Source organism: Leptonychotes weddellii, chromosome 5, assembly GCF_054177405.1.
Source record: "Leptonychotes weddellii isolate Sample4059 chromosome 5, ASM5417740v2, whole genome shotgun sequence".
Lineage (NCBI taxonomy): Eukaryota > Metazoa > Chordata > Mammalia > Carnivora > Phocidae > Leptonychotes > Leptonychotes weddellii.
Genome location: NC_138373.1, coordinates 92,274,066 through 92,286,549, shown reverse-complemented (window position 1 = coordinate 92,286,549; position 12,484 = coordinate 92,274,066). Strand labels below are relative to the sequence as shown.

At 38.6% G+C, this 12,484-nt stretch overlaps 1 long non-coding RNA gene across 1 annotated transcript; it reads right to left on the bottom strand.

The window, feature by feature from the left end:
* Positions 1 to 4,220: 4,220 nt before the first annotated feature.
* On the bottom strand, positions 4,221 to 6,104 carry LOC115942293 (uncharacterized). Its single transcript, XR_004076893.2, has 3 exons — positions 5,544 to 6,104; positions 4,598 to 4,695; positions 4,221 to 4,455 (listed from the first exon to the last, which is right to left on the bottom strand). It is a non-coding gene; the product is annotated as an uncharacterized LOC115942293 (long non-coding RNA).
* Positions 6,105 to 12,484: the final 6,380 nt, after the last annotated feature.

Sequence of the window (12,484 nt, the reverse complement as noted above, 5' to 3'; positions counted from 1 at the left end):
GTATCATATGACCTCACTGATATGAGGAATTCTTAATCTCAGGAAACAAACTGAGGGTTGCTGGAGTGGGGGCGGGTGGGAGGGATGGGTTGGCTGGGTGATAGACACTGGGGAGGGTATGTGCTATGGTGAGCGCTGTGAATTGTGTAAGACTGTTGAATCACAGACCTGTACCTCTGAAACAAATAATACATTATATGTTAAAAAAAAAAAAAAAGAAGAAGAAGATAGCAAGAAGGGAAGGATGAAGGGGGGAAATCAGAGGGGGAGACGAACCATGAGAGACTATGGACTCTGAGAAACAAACTGAGGGTTCTAGAGGGGAAGGGGTGGGGGTATGCGTTAGCCTGGTGATGGGTATTAAAGAGGGCACGTACAGCATGGAGCACTGGATGTTATACGCAAACAATGAATCATGGAACACTACATCAAAAACTAATGATGTAATGTATGGTGATTAACATAACATAATAATAAAAAAAATAAAACTTCCGGGTTAAAAAAAAAAAAAAAAGGAAATAGGACTCAACTGCCTCTAGGGACTCAATTGCCTTTATGTTATTACTTTGCTAAGGGCAAAAGGCAACCTTAGGGGTGCCTGGGTGGCTCACTCGGTTAAGCGTCTGCCTTCAGCTCAGGTCATGGTCTCAGGGTCCTGGGATGGAACCCCACATTGGACTCCCTGATCAGCAGGGAGCCTGCTTCTCACTCTCCCTCAGCTGCTCCCCCTGCTTGTGCTTGCTCTCTCTGTCAAATAAATAAGTGAAATCTTAAAAAAAAAAAAAAAAAAAAGGCAACCATAGCCCGACCCCCAGGATCCTGTAAGTCTACTTTAACATATAAAAATTCCTTTAGAAATTTCCTTTATCTCTAAAACCCCCCAAGATACGTACTGGCAATCATCCCTCAAACATATGACCCACCAAAATACATCCTCAGGATCTCATGACTAAGGTTTTATTAGACAGTAATAAACAACCTTTCCCCAACAATAGCTAGCCCCCTCAAAGTCCTGGAAACCTTGCTTCCAAAATTCCTCAAAGACTTATGCTATCACTAACCCCCTCCCAACTTGAAAGTATATAATGGGCTGCTCCTCATGACCCCGCTGCAGCTCTTTCTGTCCACGGGTTCTGTCCCCAGGATTTAATAAAACGGGTCCTGTCCCCAGGTTTTAATAAAACCACCTTTTTGCACCAAAGATGTCTCAAGAATTCTTTCTTAGCCATCGGCTTCAAACACTAATGTTCTTTCCTACATCAATTTGAAACATATTTTGAAATAATAAGAAGTAATATTTATAAAGAAAAACGAGGTAGTTCTGGAATTCTGAATGTTGGTTCCATGCTTATTTCACTTTCATATATTCAAGTATATCTGTGTATATACTTGTAAACCTGGGTATCTGCCTACACAGAAAACAGGTCAATATATTATATACCAAAGCATATGGGAAAATAATTAGACATAAAATTTTGTATGCAAAGGACAGTGTTTAGGTGTCTGGATCCTAATGGATGATGGCTTATTTACCCAAGCCAAGAGGGGTCACCCCCTCTTTACCACAGTCTCTGCAACACCTATTCAAGCAAGGTATCAGCCTGCATAGCCAATCAAGCAAGTAATATCCATACTGAAACCCTGTGTTGCTAATGCATTAACTTTCTCACTCCACACCACTCACTAAGCAGACTAGACAACAAAAGATAAGTCACCTCTACACCTAGTATGCGCCTGAAGGATAACAACAATTTTATTTTATTTTTTAAAGATTTTATTTATTTATTTGACAGAGAGAGACAGCGAGAGAGGAAACACCAGCAGGGGGAGTGGGAGAGGGAGAAGCAGGTTTCCCGCGGAGCAGGGAGCCCAATGCAGGGCTCGATCCCAGGACCTTGGGATCATGACCTGAGCCGAATGCAGACATAACGCCACCCAGGCGCCCAGGATAAAAACAATTTTAATTCCTGCATCAAGCAATCCTCAAAACAATACCTTGATAGGCTGAAAAAATCAGAATATTAGTCACCCACCTCTCAAGTCTCATTTGTAAAGAGTTTGGTGAAAGAAGTAAATATTCTTGTAGGAATTTACCAGTAAAAACATTTTTCCTCAACAAGTTTAGCAATAAGTACAATGATAATCTTATGTATGTTCCTATATTTCTGTCATCTGAGAAAATTATCTGTTCTATTTGATTCTTAAGTTGTAATGGTTGAAGAAACCTGGAGAATGATTGACAATATCTGTTTAAAAGGCTGTGAATTTCATGTAAAATTAAATTTCTTTATTGGAAAAATCAAAATTGTTAGAGTGTTATATTTAATGACAAAAAGAGACTATCTAAAACATGTGATACTTCCCCCTAATGTTAGAATAAAATTTGGCAATTATTGTGACTTAAGTTTTAGTTAGGCAATATTTATATTATTCTAGAAATTTCTATAATTGATCTAGGAACCAATAAGACTTGAGAAAATTTAGGTAAAAAAAATCATACAGTTTTCCAATTCCACAGTTACACATCCTTGGACAAGTAATTTAACCTCACTGTTCTTTATTTTCCCATTTGTAAATAAGAGTAATATACCTATTTTATGTATGATTATTATTATAATTAAGTAAAATAGTATGCATAAAGCACCATATTAAAAACTGAATATGAAAAGTATATGCAATGTATTTTTTGAAAATATTACTGATAATATTGCTATAGATATATCTAAATTAATATACAAAAATTAAATTTACAAAAGAGATAAAAGGATAATGTACATTATTTTTAAGTGCATTCCCTAAAATAGTCCCTAAGAGGACTATTTTACTACAAAAATCCTTTACTTTTGAGCCTTCCCAGCCATTTGAAAGATGGCTAGATGTAAAAAAACTACAATTACACACAGTAGAGTGTAGCAGGAAAAGCAACAGCTTTGTTGTGAAAAAGATCCAGGGTGAACCCTTACCAACCTGTGATTTTAGGTAAGTTATTTAACTTACCTGAGTCACCATGTACTTAGTGGAAGAATAAAAGCATCATCATGTATTTGCCAAAGCTTGAGGGAAGACTGAAGTTCTGCCCTGTGGTATGTGCTTAATACATTCTTTAAATTTTAGAAACTCACTTACTTTATAAAGCAAGGTAAATGTTTGCAGTAGCACCACATGCAAGGAATTTAGGCTGAAAGTTATTTCTATTTGAAACACAATTATATTGCAAAAGGTTTAGCACAAATGTGGAATCCCATATGTATTCAATAAGAATACAGGAATATTCATTATTCAAAATATTTTTAAGCATTAATAATGTCTCCTTTTAATGTCTTTTTATGATTATTATTATGTTCAATTAGCCAACATATTTTTGAGCACCTCATCTACCGAGTCTGTGCTAGGTATTAGAAGCCAATATTTCTGACAAAGTCACAAATGAGGGGTAGTTGCCTAACATCCTTTATTTCCAACTCTGTCTTATACCATAAGAGGCTTAATTAACAAGAGCTAATGCCTCCAGGATATAGAGCTGTTTCAGAAAAAAAGAATTAATTAATTATTAATACAATAAAATACAACAGGAGCCCAACTGCCAGGTTTACTTATGCCAGCTCTCCTTGCCTGACTTCCCTCTGCAGATTCACTCTACTCTCCAACCTGCTGGTCAGAATACCAGGTTCACTCTAATACTTTAAGTACAGTACAGTGCAATAAAGCAGGAAACATCATTCTACACAAAGCTCTAAGACTGACCTCCTTAAGACAACAGAAAAAACAATAATGAGATGGTCAGGAAAAAGTAAAAATTCCTCAAGGGCGAAATGTATTTTCTTAGATCCATGCAAGCAAACATGTTTACAGAATTCCATCTCAGGAACAAAATGTAATTGTGTTGACAATGAACACTATCTTTTTCCATATCATGAATGCTAAAATGTGACTATACTTTTGAGAATTTGCTTTGACAGCTCAGATTTTTTAAATCAGTGTTTCCTCATACCCAACTACCACTGCCTTAGGTGACCCTACTAAAATATTAACAACACTATGTTCTCTATGTTATGTAATAAATACTATGGATATTGTAGTATTTAATGTAAAGGATCTGAACTAAGCAAAAAGAAAATCAAAGCCCTTCCTCTAGACAATATTTATGGTGACACAGTCTCTCAGCACAATTTATGCTATTGATCCAAAAGTGCTACTCCAGGTCTATACATCTGAAGAAGTTTCAGACCAATATTGCAAACTCTACTACCAGTTCATTAGGGAACACTTAATAACAGTTTTTGTTTCCCCACATAACCCATACCTGCAGAGGTCAGAGAATGAATATGCATCTGATTATTTTCTCCTACATATCATCCAAGTGTGATGTAGGAATTTGAGAGACTTAATTTCAAGTTCTTCTGTTTTGTGGTCACATAACTTCTCTGGATATCAATTTCTTCTTCACTAAAAATGCTGATAATAAAATCTATTTTATAGCATTGTCATGACAATAAAACTAAATAATTTATTCAAAGTCTTAGAACATAACAGACCCCCCCCCCCAAATAGTAGCTCTTATTACTGAGGAAAGGCCAGGTGAGGTATCAGTGCCTACCAGGAGAGGAGAGTAAGAAAGGGGCTATTCAATTCAGAGCATCCAGAATATCCAGGGTCCTCCCTGTGGACTGAGGCTTGAAACGTCACTAAGCTCAGCTGTGAAGGAGAAAAGCAAAACTGAGAAAACCAAGCAGACATAGACGAAAATATGACTTAATTGCAAGAGTTAACACCTTTTCTTTTTCTGAATTTTCTAATTGCATTTTAATATTCCCTTTTCCAGAACAGCCTGTCAGCCCTATCATCCCTCCAGGGGATAATAAAGATCTTTTTAATGATGCATAGCTATCTGCTGGTGATGCTTGGGTGTTGCTAAGAAATACCACAAAATAATTTTTACTTTCTGCAAATACCCAAATATGTCCACAGATTAGCTCATTCATAACCCAAAAAATCATCACTCCATTGTCAGAACATTGAGGTGGCCTGGTACACATTAGAGAACTAAAAGGAGTAAAACAGCCAATCAAAACCTCATCCTTTGATTATAAAGAACTATATCAAAGGCCACTTCACAGCTTGATACAAGAGCTAAATTGGCTTGCTAATTGAACCCAGTGTTAGGCCGATTTACCTTATCCAGTCACAGGCATTGCTGGATAAGAGCAGGTAAGACTTAAAGCACAGAGGAGCTGAAGAAAACCGCTCCATAAAGACAGCCTTATTATAAAAGAAAGGAAGCTGAACTGTGCATGCTCAGTTGATCCTTCCCAAATTTACATGTTACAGTAGTCGCCCTTTATCTACGGGGGATCGTTCCAAGACCCTCAGTGGATGCCTGAAACTGCGGATAGTATGGCACCCTATATGCTATGGGTTTTTTTTCCCTATAAATACATACCGACGACAAAGTTCAATCTATAAATTAGGCGCAATAAGAGGTTAACACTAATAACTAGTAATAAAATAGAACAATTATAACAATATACTGTAATAAAAGTTACCTGAATGCGGGCTCTCTGAAAATGTTTCATGGGGCTGTACCCACCCTTGTGCTGATGCAAGACGATAAAACGCCTGCGTGACGGGATGACGTGAGGGGAATGACGCAGGCGTTGTGACGTAGCGTTCGGCTGCTACTAACCCTCTGACGATTCGTCCTGTGGAGAGTCATCTTCTTTCAGACACGCGTTGACCACAGGTAATTGAAACCTCGGATAACGAAACCGCTTTTCGGCGGGAACTTCTGTATTTCTGGGGCAGGGTAAAAGGGATGGAGACAGGCCAGCATGGCCACCGAGTTGCCTAAACTAGAAGAGTTCCCTAAACTGAGTTCTCTGAACTGGAAGAAATTTTCAGGAATGAGGTAAGAAACATTCTCCCTTAGTATCTACAACCAGAAAAATGAACTGAAAGCCCTAAGAAATGTAAGGCCATATTACATTAATCTATTACCAAGTAGTGGGATCAATTCCTAAAAGGTGTCATGTTTTACAAAAGTTAAAATTCTATTTAAGCATAGCTTCAGGCATAATAATAAAAGTTCTGGAAGGCATCTGCATCCCAAGCAGAGCATATAATAACTGTCTCCAGTAGAACATCTCTCACTTGAGTCATAACCCAAATCATTCAGGGCATACTGTTGCCATGTTGTGTCTCTAAGGGGCTAGACAAATCTCTTCCCTTAATTAGTTTGAAACAAATTAAGGAATGCACACAGATGCCAGATAGAAATTAAAATACCTGCTTTTTTACTAGTAGAGATGGAATAGAGACCTATGGCTTGGAGCTGTGTTCAAAATTAAGCTTCCCACTCATTTTCTGCAAACTGAGTCTAGCCACCCCAAATTTCTTGTGTCCTCTGCACAGGAACAGAGCCTACCCGGGTAGGTGTCAGTTTGAAGGCAGAGAAATGGCAAAAGAAAGAAAATTCCACTGCTTTCACCCAGCAAGAAAAGGCAGGTCACATTGTTAGAGGGATGTTTAACTCTGTATTTTCACTTACAGAGGAAAATGAACATATGATGGCAAATCCTTGTCATCTTACCAAGAGATAAATCATTCCTCTTTACACAGGGAGGAGTTAGCAAAAAGTGCAACAGAGTATAGAAGCCCCATACTTTCAAAATATAGAATGTGGGCAGAAGGAAAAAGTCATCTTCCTTACATATTACAGTGATCTGCAGAGGCAGATTCTGCTGTACGCATTGCCTTTGTGGTGGGTATGAATTTTAGTCCATATTTTCATGTGTGTGAGAAATCTAACTTGTTTAGTTTTTGTGTAACTCATCCTAATTCTTTTTGTAAGAAGAAAGTGACTATTTTCCCAATTTGCCCTGGTCAGTCACACTTTACATATGCTAATCTGGGTGTAATTATCAAGAGTTCCCCTTTTCACCCTCAAAAGTGTCCATATTTGGGGGTGCCTGGCTGGTTCAGTCAGGAGAGCATGCGACTCTTGATCTCAGGGTCATGAGTTCAAGTCCCACACTGGGTGTAGAGATTACTTAAAATAAATACATACATTTTTTAAAAAGTGTCCCTTTTTGGACCATAAATGATATAGTCTTCATAATAGTAAGCTTATTTTAATGGTGGTAGAAACTTACTCCTAGTCAGTCCAGAGGGGATCTCTTTTACCCTGGTGGCATGGGACGGGGCCTTGGCTTCATAGGGCATTCAGAGAGGAAGATACTAGATCTGAGTGAGCAGCTTGCTACTCTGGCATTTGTATGGACCCCTATTCTTCTCTGATCTCAGGTGTCAGCTGATCAGGCTGCAGCTTCTTAGGTTTCACTCCTGTCCAAAAGGTCCCCTAGGGTTGAGCTCTGTTACTTCAGGTGCAGGGGAGTCACCATGAAACTACCCACACCATACTGGCATAAGGGAAATTAGGAAGCTAATGCCCTCTGTCACTTTCACACTTCTCTCTGGCACATAGAAATCAGTCCTCTGCTCTTCTGTCACCCTGGCCCCACTATGGACCCAACTTCCTTGCTTGGGAATCACTCTACTATTTTTGCCTCTCACCAGGACACATGAAATTTTGTAAAACTCTCACCTAGGTCTTGCCATTTCCTCAGGCTCCATCAGGAGACAGGTGTCACATACACTTGCTTCTCTCAGATCCTATGGAATCATCCAGGCTTTGTACTAACTGCACCCACTTCCAGTATAGTTTGGCCCAAGAAGGAAGCACAGGATCTACTAGTAGGTAGTCAATAAGTATAGTTATTATCTTTATTAAGTCTCCACTTCATCATCTACAAAAAGGTATGATAAAATCTATTTTCTCGATTGTAGCAAAGTTCAAAGAGGTCAACATTTATCAAAAGCAAATTACGAAGTATATTTCAGTACTGTTTTTCCCTTCTGTGGGTTCCTTGAGGGAAGTGACCATGTTTTAGTCTTCATTTTTATCCATACCATTCCACGCAGTAACTTCACACAGTGAGCTCAAATAACATTTTCAGTAAAATGATCACCTAAAACATACATAAAACAAGTTTATAACATGTGTGAAAAATATTTATTTCCCATCAAAATAAGCAGGAATGATGTCATGTAGACATTTATAGCCCCCAGAATTGAATACAGTGATAAATAATAACATGAAAGTAATGAATATTTGTGGGGTGATTGATTCATTTTATCCCAATATGCTTATTTGGCCATCTATGGCTCTTGAAGCAAGACTGACTTTGAGAATGCCTAATTTGTCTTACAGAAACAATAAAAAAATTAAGTTCAAAAAAATCACTAATATTTTGGAAGTATTATTTCCAAATTTGGAAATATAGTAAGTTAAAACTATGTCAAGGAGACCCAAAAATACAGTGGCAAGGGAAAAAAAATACTCATTTCTCTATCACATTTTAGAAAAGTTAGGCTGGTGGTTTTGCTTTATACAGTCATTCAAGGACCCAGGTTCCTTCTATCTTGGTTCACAGGGTGGCGGGGGGGTCCCCTAGGATAATGTCTTCATGGGCATAGAAGAGGCTGAATGGCAGCTTGTCTGTGAGGGAGGGGATATGGCCCACACGTGGTCCCCTCATCTCTGTTCACATTCTATTGTCAAGAACTTAAGAAACTGGGAAGAAAGGGAGAACAGATTTTGGTGGGCAACTAGCACACCCAATTATAATAATAAAGACATTTTTTGTCTCAAATAGGGTAACACAGTTTAACTTACAAGCAAACTATAGCCAAAACAACACTTTTGCAGGCCAGAAAAGCAAAGGAGTTAATGTCCCTCTGCACCATTTATTTATATCTACCAATTATAATTTGTCAGATTTATATAGTATATAGTCAATAGACAGTGGGAATTTATTTTATAAGTAAGAAAAATAGAAGCTAGTCTATAGAAACTAGAGGAGACTCTCTAGGAGTCTCATAGAACCAAAAGTCTTAATAAAGAATGTTTGACTTAGGTTTATATAAAACCTACTAAAAATGGGAGAAGAGAAGCAGTAACTGAAAATACCTTATTTTAGAATCCATCATAGTTAGGATTCCTAAATTGAAGTAGTTTATAAAAATGAACACCAAAAGTACAAACAAAATGTCAATAATAAATAAAAATGACAAGGACCTAAGGCCTAATAACAAAAACCTTATTATTTAAAATAATAATACATTATCAATTCTTGTTTAACCTGCTAAACAAAGCAAGGAAAAACTAGCAAAAAGATAATAAAGTACAAAAATTTGTTAGGGGTTACCATTCCCTTTCATCCCATTCTCTGAACAAGATTAATAAGATGTTCAATGTCCATATTCTAAGCGCAAGGATGAGATAACATTCAAAACAGATTGTCAGTCCTTAAACAGTAGCCAAATGCTAGAATATGTTTCTTTAAACAATATCTTTTTTAAATTCAAAAGTAGAAGTAATAAGTATTTGAAATTTGGAAAATGAATCCTATAGAATGTTATTAGAAAAGCAATGATTCATAGATTTATAATAAGTTTTTATTTTTTAACATGAGTTAATTTACATTTAATAACATTTATAAATATGTCAAGTCACCACAAGCTTTGGGTTCTAAATTCTTTCTCCTTTGCTGTAGAATTTTTATGAGAATTTTTATGATCATTTAACTAATTGATAGAATTTTTTTTTAAGATTTTATTTATTTGGCAGAGAGAGAGAGCCAGAGAGCACAAGTGGAGGGAATGGTAGAGGGAGAGGGAGAAGCAGACTCCCAACTGAGCAGGGAGCCTGATGCAGGGAGGGATCCCAGGACTCTGGGATCATGACCTGAGCCGAAGGCAGATGCTTAGCCATCTGAGCCACCCAGGTGCCCCTAATTGATAGAACTTTTTAAATGACTAGGAATTCAGGACGCCTGGGTGGCTCAGTTGGTTAGGCGACTGCCTTCGGCTCAGGTCATGATCCTGGAGTCCCGGGATCGAGTCCTGCATCGGGCTCTCTGCTCAGCAGGGAGTCTGCTTCTCCCTCTGACCCTCCCCCCTCTCATGCTCTATCTCATTCTCTCTCTCAAATAAATAAATAAATAAATAAATCTTTAAAAAAAAATGACTAGGAATTCGTACATATTCAGGTTCTATACTGTAAAGAAGCCGCTTAAAACGTCTACTTAATTTGGGCTTCGTTGCAGTACCTACACCTGGCAGATGAGTCCATCTGATTCAGAGAACCCTCATTAACAGTGGTTAATACACACTTTAAACTCTAGACCAGTGCCTAGCACAAGGTAAGCACTCAATAAGTGTAGCTATTATTCACAGTAGAGAACATGCCCTATTGATAAATAATTTCTCCTCACTGAAATATTGGTGAAACCCATAAAAAGTATCTTTTCTAGATCAGATCAGGGACATTTACCACTTTCACAGCCTTTATTCTTGTAATCCACTTTAGTCCACCTCAAGCTAACCTCTGTACAAAAACTGCCATTGTCTAAGTACTCTGAAAGTATTCTGTGTTCACAATTGCTCAAAGTTCTATAAAGAACAGGGTTTTCCTCAACTATCATTCTACCTCTGAATCTTTTAACCATTGTACATACGTCAGCAGACATCAAATGAAATGGAGTCCTCTGTTGCTGCCCATTGCAAACATCTCTGCTCTGAGTTATTGGAAAGGGAGTTGTTTTTGTTTGGTTGTTTGGTTCTTTTTAATATACTTTATGTAACAAAAAAAAAATAGCCGATAGAAATCTTAGTTCATAATCGGTGTAAAAAATTATAAATTTAGTTTTTAACAATTTAATCTTTTGTGACCTATCTTGACATGGGAAAAGAAACAGAAACTCCTCTATCTTCAGTTGCTCCTCACAAATCTTTGTGTTTTGCTTTTTAAATTGTGGACTCCTTCCCACTCCCATACAAGTGTGTGGACTTTTGGAACACATGTTATTTTGCAACTCCAGAAGTTCCCTGGGTGAAATTTGAAACTGCCCCCCCCATACAGAAAATAAGGGGAGACCCAAGGAAGAGGCAGACCGTCCCAAATTTGTAGGTGGCAGATTTAATAAGCAAGGGAGCTTACAAGGCTGATAAGATGAGTAGATTACCACACCAGCCTGCCAGAATCTTGAAAGTTTATATAAAGGCCTTTACATGGTTCAGTCACATTATACTATCTACACAGTCTCAACAACACATTACTCTCTCAAGTCTGCATTGTTGAAGCTGCTTCGTGTGGAAATAGTAGGCGGAATATACATTCCAAGGACAGGGAGGGGTTGAGGAGCCCCTGATTCCCCTGGTTCAGCTCAAGAGTCAACTGAAGGTCACATCCTCTCCATGACCTCCTCCAACAATATGAAAGCTAAGCTTTCATGGGATTCATTTTCCAAACTTCAGGTTCCTCAGGATACAGGTGATAAGATAGAAATGTGAAGAGTGCTCTCAGGAATAATGTCTGTTAAGGATCAGAGGGGAGCAGGATTGAGTAAAGGGTGAGTTCAACAGGATGCAGGTGCAACAGAGGCCACAGCTGATCTGATGGAAAGCTCAGAAGTAAGTGCATCTCTTCAGAGATGCCCAGATTAAAGTAAAAGCTGAGCTTCATGCCCGCTTACCAATAAATCACTGGATAAGAGAGGGACCTACCCTTGGACGAGGCTGCTCCTTTCAGTCACAGACAACTCCTAGAGCCATGGATAAGCTACATTCCTAGCAGCTGAGATAATAATAAGCATCTCGGTCCTAAAGAGAGATCTGCTTCATCCACTACACCAGGGGTTCTCAAACTTCAGCTGCATCAGAATCACCCAGAGGTGATTATTAAAACACAGATTGCAGGTGCAACCCCAGAGTCCAATTCATTAGGTCTGGGTTGAGGTTAGAGTGTCTGCATTTCAAACAAGTTTCTAAGTGTTGCTGCTGCTCTTTTGGGTCACTCTTTAAGAACGGCTACACTCCAGTATTCCAAGCTTACTCTATTTTCCACCAGCAGAGTAAAGAATACCTTGAATCAGGAAGTCCAAAGAAGATCAACAAAATAAGGGTGAATGGAGGATGAGAACTCACCGGGATTATGTATCTTCTACTCATTATAGTTGACCCTAGTCAACTTACCTCTCTTTGGACTATAATAAGGGTGAGTCACAACTCACTGCATCATCTCCTCATTACAGTTGACCCTTGAACAACATGGGTTTGAACTGAACAGGTCCACTTATACACAGATTTTTTTTCCTACAAAAACTTTGTTTCCCCTTGGCCCACATGGGGAGAGGGCTCCAAGGTGGCTAAAAAGCTGCCTAGTGGCCACAAGGAGAGGATCAGGCAGAAGCCCTGGCACCAGGGGGAGGTCCGAGGGTCCTCAAAGTCTGCCAGGCTCCTAGCCATGCTTGAGGATGAGCCTCTGGAAAAGATCTGCACCTAGCCTGCACAGGTGGGTCCAGCCTGCTGAGATGAGTCAGGTGGTCGCCAAGGAAGCAGTTCTGCAGGAAGCGAGGAGCTGGATGCC